The sequence below is a fragment of the Carcharhinus amblyrhynchos genome, chromosome 4, assembly GCF_965287045.1.
Source record: "Carcharhinus amblyrhynchos chromosome 4, sCarAmb.v2.hapA, whole genome shotgun sequence".
NCBI lineage: Eukaryota > Metazoa > Chordata > Chondrichthyes > Carcharhiniformes > Carcharhinidae > Carcharhinus > Carcharhinus amblyrhynchos.
The window spans coordinates 20,074,216-20,082,581 of NC_137327.1; positions in this window are offsets into that span (position 1 = coordinate 20,074,216).

Sequence of the window (8,366 nt, forward strand, 5' to 3'; positions counted from 1 at the left end):
CCTTGAAGGCAATCCCTGTAACCTACCTTTTTGATCAGGTTTTGAGCATCGCCTTATGTGGTTCAATGTTATATTTGTTTCATCATGCTCCTGGAAAGTATCTTGGAATATTTTATTATGTTAAGGGCGCTAATAAAGTTGTTATTATCTGATCATTCCCATATTCTTGCAGGAGCACGTTGTTCACAAATTTGCTGCCACATTTCTTACACCACAAGAGTGATTACACTTCAAAACTACTTCATTGCAAAGAAAGTTCTTTATACAGCACCTTTCCTAACATGATGAAAGGTGCAATGTAATGGCAAGTCTTTTTTTTTTTCGCTTATGTGTTGTTAGGGGAATGTTCACTTTCATCTTCTGGGCAATAAACTGGTGGTTTAGCTTGCCCACCATTTATAGACCAGCCCGATTAAAGTCGTATCAAAATTAATGGAAATGAAGACTGGGTAGGCTCTATAGTGAGCCAACGATTCGCTCCACCAGTTCGCCAGTATGCGGTGAAGGTGAACGTTTTCCCCCATGACTCAAAGAGTAACTTGCATTGTGATCGTCACGTTATGTGTTTCCTGACAGTGCAATAAACATTCCAATGTTACATTATCAATTTGCGAACATGTCTGTTACTATTGGAGGAAAAGGTTTTTCTTTCATTTTTATGTTGCGCTATATCACACACCATTGAGCTGTCAAGCAGTCAGCCTGCTTTTCCCATCAATGCTGCTTTTCAATTAAGCAGTATGGAGGTACAGAACCGTGGGGTAGTTTAGTCCCCACCCACAGATCATCCCTTCCTCCTTCCTATGGGGAATTAACTGCTTTCTGTGATAGCCCAGCTGAGGCTCAGAGCCCACCTTGTGGGAAATTCCAAATGAAGTTTTCAAATGTATGTTATTTTCATTCCGAATTCATCCTGCACGCTGGAAAATTTATTAGAAACAGTAGCGTAGAATATTTTTATAATTTCCATAGATTAATACATGTTTGAACGGCAAATATTGGATCTGGTGAATTCCATCAATTTACATAATTAGTTCAAACAAGAATTACATAAAACAATGTGCAAAGTTTGAGCTATGAAATCCACCCATAATACTGAAACTGTGGGTTTTCTATGCTGTTGCGTTAGCTTGGAAACTTAAGAAAAATTTAAAAGAATTCCTTGTAAGTCTTTTTTGGAAAGGGCTTTCCTCAGGATACAGGACTTGGGGATGAGCCCATGGAGCTGTTTATCCTCTTCACCAATGTGACATTGCAAACACTGATATTACTGTATCACTAAAAAGACACATGTTGCTGAAGTCTTTCATCTTGCACTCACCAGGATAGATACGCAAGAATTTCAATAGTAAAGAGAACAATGACTTATACTGCATGAGAAGACATAGCCGATTTATTGGCATGTGGATTCTGATTGGTAGAATTGTTGCCATGAAGAGTGCATCAGGGAACAGTTAACTGCCAAGATTTTGTTTAAATTCAAACCAGACAGGTTGACTCTGGTGAAGGCATTGCCATGAGGAATGGACCATGAAGTTGGCTGCCACTGCTTTCTCCTGCAGTCATCTACTCCAACAGTATCCAAAACAATACATCTATTAGAAAGGGCATGGCCACCGAGGACTCCTGCACACCTGTCTTCCTCTACTTTACCTGGTGGTCACCCATGCTCTTTCTGCCTATTCAATCTTCACCTGCAGTGTGACTACCTCACTGACTGTACTATCCACAATTTTCTTAGCACTGCAGATGTTCCCCAGTGAATCCACCCTCAGCTCCAGATCTGAAATACAGTTAGCAAATAGTCTCAGTTGGTCACATTTCCTGCACATATGGTCACCAGGGACAGCTGAAGCCTCCACAATTTGCTGCATAGCACAGGAGAAACAAACCACGTGTGTGAGCTCTCCTGCCATGACTAACCTTAAGCCTCTCATTTATTCACTTTTTTAAGAAAATGTTATGCTTATATAAGAATGCTATTGAACTTACTTCCTTTGCACTAGCGTTACTCTCTTTGCCCTATTTAGCTTACTTATGTTACTTTATTGTGATGACCTGGGCTTCACTTATTTGTGTTGTTTTTCAGCTAATCCCTTTCTCCAAAAAAGAAAAACCCATCTCCCTCCCCCTCTTAACCTAACTCCCAAATTTACCAAAGTGCCACCACCTATGATCACTGCACTCTCTGTTGCTACAGGATATGGGCGGCACAGTGGCACTGTGGTTAGCAATGTTGCCTCACAGTGCCAGGGACCTGGGTTCGATTCCGGCCTTAGGTGACTGTCTGTGTGCATTTTGCACATTCTCCCCATGTCTGTGTGGGTTTGCTCCCGGTGCAAAGATGTGAAGGTTAGATAGATTGCCAAGCCCAATTGCCCCTCTTTTTCAGGGGGAATTAGCAAGGTAAATACCTGTGGTTATGGGGATCGAGCCTGGGTGGGATTGTTGTCGCTGCAGGCTCAGTGGGCTAAATGGCCTCTTTCTGCACTGTCAGATCCTGTGATTCTATAAATATACACATTCTTGACTTCAAAATAATGACCTTCTAAACTATTAAGGGATAAAAATAGTAAATACTTACCCAACTGTACTCATGCAGTCAGCTGCTCCCACTCACCCCATGTCACTTTTGAATCTTGTTTCAACTGATCCACCAGTCATTGGGATCTGTCCAGATCCTGATCCTGATCTGTGTATCTCTTCTGATGAGTATAAAATGAAAAACTTTGACGGCATGTGTCTCTTTTCCCAGCAATACTCAAATTGCTGCCTCATGATTTACGTCATGTTGTAAACAAGGAGGAAAACTTTGCTCCGTAGTTTTTCACAAAGTCATGAAGACAGCGCCCTTTTAAGTTTCAAAACAAAACATTTTTAATTGCAGATAAATTTCCCAGATTAAGGGGTGCTTAGATTTTTACTGTTCCAAGAAAAAAATAAAATGACCTAAATTGGCCCTATTTAAACATTGTTTGGCTGCAGCAATTATTTTTATGAAGGTTTTGATTGAGGCGGGCTGCTTAATGATACTTCTTTATTAACTAAAAACTCTCCAAAACCTTCTGTGACTTCCCTGAATGTGGCTATCTAACAGGGCAAAGTAGGGTTTAGTTGTAGTTTCTTCAAGATGTACCATCAATACAGAAACATGGTTATTTGCCTCCTTGATCATAGGACTGGCAGCAAGTTCTTCAGTCACATGTACTGAACTTTCCAGTCGCATCGGAAACAAACAATGTCCCGCTACTCCTTGATCTGCAGCTCCTGTGGTCCCATTCTGCAGCCATTCAGAAGCCTTGTTTCCAGGTACTTTAGAAAGGCTTTGCAGCAGAACATACTGCATGTCCTCAGAGAAAGGAGGGGAGCTGGAAAGAAGGAAGTTGTGAGAGGTGACTGTCCTAATCAATTTTTGTTTAAATTCCAAATCACTTTTTCAAGAATACATTTAGTTCTGTAAAGATTTGAAGATTTCATTGCCGAGGAAGTGTCCTGTCCGAGGTATTTAAATGTACACTGCTTTTTTTAAGTTTAAACTTATTTATTCGTGTCACAAGAAGACTAACTACAATTAAATTACTGTGAAAATCCACATCACGATATTGCATGAGTACAAATCTTTTTTAAACTTTACATTCTTAGACTTCAGATGATAATTCATATAGAACAACTCGTTGTACAACTATAACACCTCATTTTAATAAATATGTCCCTCTTTATAAGAACCCAGCCATTTGGTCCCAGTATTGTATAGCAGGCTGATAGACTTTTGCATGATATCTTAGTTTTACTTATAATGTGTTTCACAGAATTTAATATCATTATCATATTGATGAGAGCCTGGATTAAATTAGTCGCTAATTTCCTAATACAGAACAGACGGTGGCTAAAAGCATAGACAAAAGTGGCCCGAGACCCAGCAGCAGGTTAAGGGTGGATACTTTGGAAATCTAATAGTCTCCAGGTTAAAATGTCATACCATTGGCAAAGCCTTTTCACTTCTAGTCATCCGGCAGCGATAACACAAAAGCCCCAAATGATTTAGATGTAGCTAAATTTGATCCCCTTTAGGCCATAGAGCACAGCTGAATAAAAATACAAATTTGATGTTTCCACAGTATCTGGTTCACTGGGCAAGTGAGGTTATCTGGGCTGGATCATTGCCAGACCTACAGACCTGTTAGGGTATTCTCAGTCATGACTCTCTTATCCATCTGCCTGTGCTTTCCTGGGATGTCTAATCTCTCTATATGCCTCGTGGAAGCCATGCTATTGATTTCTGTGTCTCTATAAACCTCAGTCGTGTTCAATGCTTGTTAGACATCTGAAAGAATATACACTCAGCTCCCAGGGCAATTTGACTGAGGAGCTTGATAGCTACTTGTAGAAAGTTTTGAAAGGTTCGTGGGAAATCTAATCAAAGCAATACACCTTTATGGCAACTATTTTAGCATTTTTTTGCTCATATTACCTCCTCTCAAATGACATCATATGAAGTAATGTTCCATAAAACTGAAATGCAACGTGTCAAAATGTGAGGCTTCATTCTGATATGCAAAATAGTTGCCCCAGTGGAACCAAGTGATGTTGCCAGCTAAGCTACTATTCTATCTTTTCTCTTTTTACGCCGACAGTCATCTGCATCTGGTGTGGTGGGGTAAAGGTTTTGTCTGTCAATATTACCAGTTGTATGTTGAATGTAGTCATCCCGTCATCGCCTCGTGCATGATTAACTCAAACCCACAGCGTGGAAATTGACAACCTTTACTCTGGAGACCCAACATTAAGAATATGTAGAATTGAGATGTCATGTGATGCAATGGGACTTTGCGACATTCTGTCAGGATACTGTAGGTAGACTCATGTTAGCAGTGGCCTCCTGCTGGACTGTGTCCCATCTTCCAACACTACCTATCATAATAGATCATTGCTCATTTTTAACTTCTGTAAATTCATCGTACTGTATTTTTACACCACCTTCTATTTTTCAAAAGGATGATTTAAAGCTAATGAATGATACTTGATGAGTTCAGTTTCACATCTGCAGATCTAGAGAAATATAATAAAACAAAGTAAGCACATGTTAAGAAGTCCAAAATAAAGTTTCAACATACAATATAGCCTGCACAATAATTTAGTCAAATGCGCCAATAACAGATCAGTATTCTTTGATGTGTATCAATATACTTGAAAGTGCTTTGACCAAGATTATTTTGCAGCAGATATTGAGCAACATTGATTAATGTTTTGGGGATGATTAAACTTACTGATATGTACTATTTTCATAGTGAGGTGTAGTGGAGGGTTTCCCTCAGTGAATTGCAACATCAGTTCACTGCCAAAATGTAAATCCATATCTGGATGTCATGCATAAAATATCATTCCCTCTCATGCTTTATTATTTTTCTTACTAATGCTATATTATGATTTCATTTTTTAGCTAATTATGTTTAATCTGTTGTGTTTCAGCTTGACTGGGGCAATTGTTTCACATTAAAGGATAATTTCCTTTAAATAAAATTGCCTCTGGGCAGTTAAGCATTAGGGAATAAAAATGCTGGCAGAAGGAAAAGTGGAAATTATTTTGACAAAGGAATTAAGGTCTTTGGGTGAACCCTTTGGCATAACACTGCACCATCTGGGTTTTTGCTTTTAATTTTAGACAAAAGATCTATATCCAGGGGTTCCTGGAGGAGAGGAATCAGTTTTGTGCCACCGTATCAGATTTGAGAAAATGCGGCAAGGATTGATACATTAATGTATGACAGGAACATACATAGCAGAAGAGGCCTCTAATCGCATCTATGAAGAACATACGCAAGACCTCTGTGGTATAGACTGCGTGCCACAAGTGGTCTAATCTCAGATCCCACAAGTCATGCTTATTATGTTTGGGTGGGTGTGGGGAATGAATCGGGAGTGGTAGGTCGATATCTTGCTGTACAAATCCTGCTTGTGTTCGCTTCACATAGCAAGGTTTTATAATCAATTTAGAGATAGGGGTTGTCCCTTTTTTTTCCCAGAAATAATAAATTTTTAAAAAGTATTCAGATCCCAGTGGAAATGTTGTCAGAGAATTGTCATTGCTCAAGCTCCGAGAAACATAACAGTGGCATAAGAATACAACCTTGCCATCACTCGTGAGTTTTGTTAACAATTTAATGAGGTTGCACTATTTTGATGCGTACAGTTCACAAGGATGGAAGGAAAATTTTTCTCCCCTCTCCCTTCTAACTTGGTACATCACCAGTAAGTTGCTAAATTGTTAATGGCATCAGAAGTACCGGCAATGATGTCAGTATATACAATATATATTGTATATATATATAGGCCAGTGTGACTGCAAACAGCCTGAATACATATTCAGATACAATTGGATTATGAATATTGCGTATTCTTGCCACTGGTTGAAGAACAATGCTGAGATTTCAATGGTGTATAATAATCTGTTTTATATCAGAGGAGAATTTGGAAACAAAGAAGCGTTGAATTCCCACTTTACACCAGTTAAGTGCACACATTTCTCAAATGCCCTTAGGTCTCTTCCTTTTCCACAAAAATAGACACCTCATATCCAGCAGATTGCAATCATCTAGAGAAGAGTGGTTAAAAAATTGAGAATCGCTCTCTCTTCTCCAAAGATCGTAACATTTAAGCTGCTGCCCTCTGCCCTGGACTGGTCAGTTTGGTGAACAAATATTAGCATTAAGTGAGCAAATATTAGCATTACTGATAGTTAGAGTAAGGGTGACACAATTGTTGGAGGTGGCTTCTCCAATGCCTAGCACCCGGGCCAGATGTGGCCAGCAAAATCCCCCAATGTGAGCCCCAGAGGCAATTTTCAAAATGCTGGAAGATACAGAAAGGAACTGTTGTTCTAATCACAGGCCCCTTCGCTGCTATGTTTGCTTAAGAGTGAACCTATAAGTAGCCAATGTGAGAGGGAAGTAATCTGCAATTGAAGAGGGAACAACATGGATGGCTTGGAGTGAGCTCCAGAAAAAAGGCGGGAGAGAGAGACTGGCGAGGAGACCGGTTGCCATGTCAGGCCAGGCTGGGCCAGACCAGGTGCTGGGGGGAAGCTAGCTGCCAGATCCAAACTGGTCAGGCCCAGCCAGTTGTAGTAGGTTGTCAGACTTTTTACTGTGTTTACGCCAGTCCAACGCCGGCATACCCACATCATGTTTAGTCAGGCCAGGCTAGGCTGGGTCAGGGAGGGGACTGGCTACTGATGGGAAGAGCCAGGGTGAGATAGTGCAGGGAGGAGTGCATGATAGGGATAATTAAACCTGCCTGCCGCCTGGGGTGTTGGAGAGAAAGAGTTTGAATGAATATGAGAAGGAAGTGAGTGACTGACTGACTGACTGACTGAGTATGGGAGGAGTGTTTGTGGAGTGAGTGAGTGAGTGTATGAGTGTGTGTGGAAGAAGTGTGTGTCACTCGCAGTTTCATCATTCCCACTCATCCTCACACACCAACACACATTCACATGGTGGGTGAGGGTGTGTGAGTGAGCTAGTGAGAGGTTGTGAGCCAAACAGTCTCTGTCCCTCTCACACTTTAGACATTAATTACTCTTTTAATTATCAATGTTTTGTTTCAATGTTGCTTTATCGGCAAGTTCTTTCTTTGATTAAATGTCAGGATAGGCTTTAGGGACTATTAGAGTCTACTCTCACAGTGCAAAAGGAAGACATTCGACCCATCAAGTCTGCACTGACTCTCTGACAGAGCATCTTAGCCAGGCCCACATATCTTATCCAGTAATCCCATACATTTACCTCATTAATCCCCCTAATTTACACACCTTGGGACACTCAGGGGCAACTCAGCATGGCCAATCCACCTTATCCGCACATCTTTGGGCTGTGGGCGAAACTGGAGCACCTGGAGGAAACCCAGGCAGACACGGGGAGAATGTGCAAATTTTGCACAGTCACCCAGGGCCAAAATAGGACGCGGGTTTCTGGTACTGTGGGACGGCTATGCTACCATATCAGATTTGATAAAACTCAACTGCGTCTTGAAATTCATGTTTAATATTGTGCCAAACCTTATCATCAGTCACATGTGCGTGAAAAAGTTGGAAATGTACTCTCCATCCCCCTACCCATTGAAAAGATTGGACTTGGGGCTGGATTCTCTGACCAAGCCCGCAGCTGAGATTCTCTGTTCCTGCTGCAGTGAACAGAGATTCAGCTGATTGCCAGATTCTCCATTCTCGCTGGTGGCAGTGGCAGGGCTTGAAGGGCCAGAGGATGCCAGCCTTAGAGTATCTGCTTTATAATATTAGTGTTGGACCACAAAATAAAACTTAACATCTAATTTCGGTTCAAAAATAATGCACTTTATTTCTCTTCATTCCC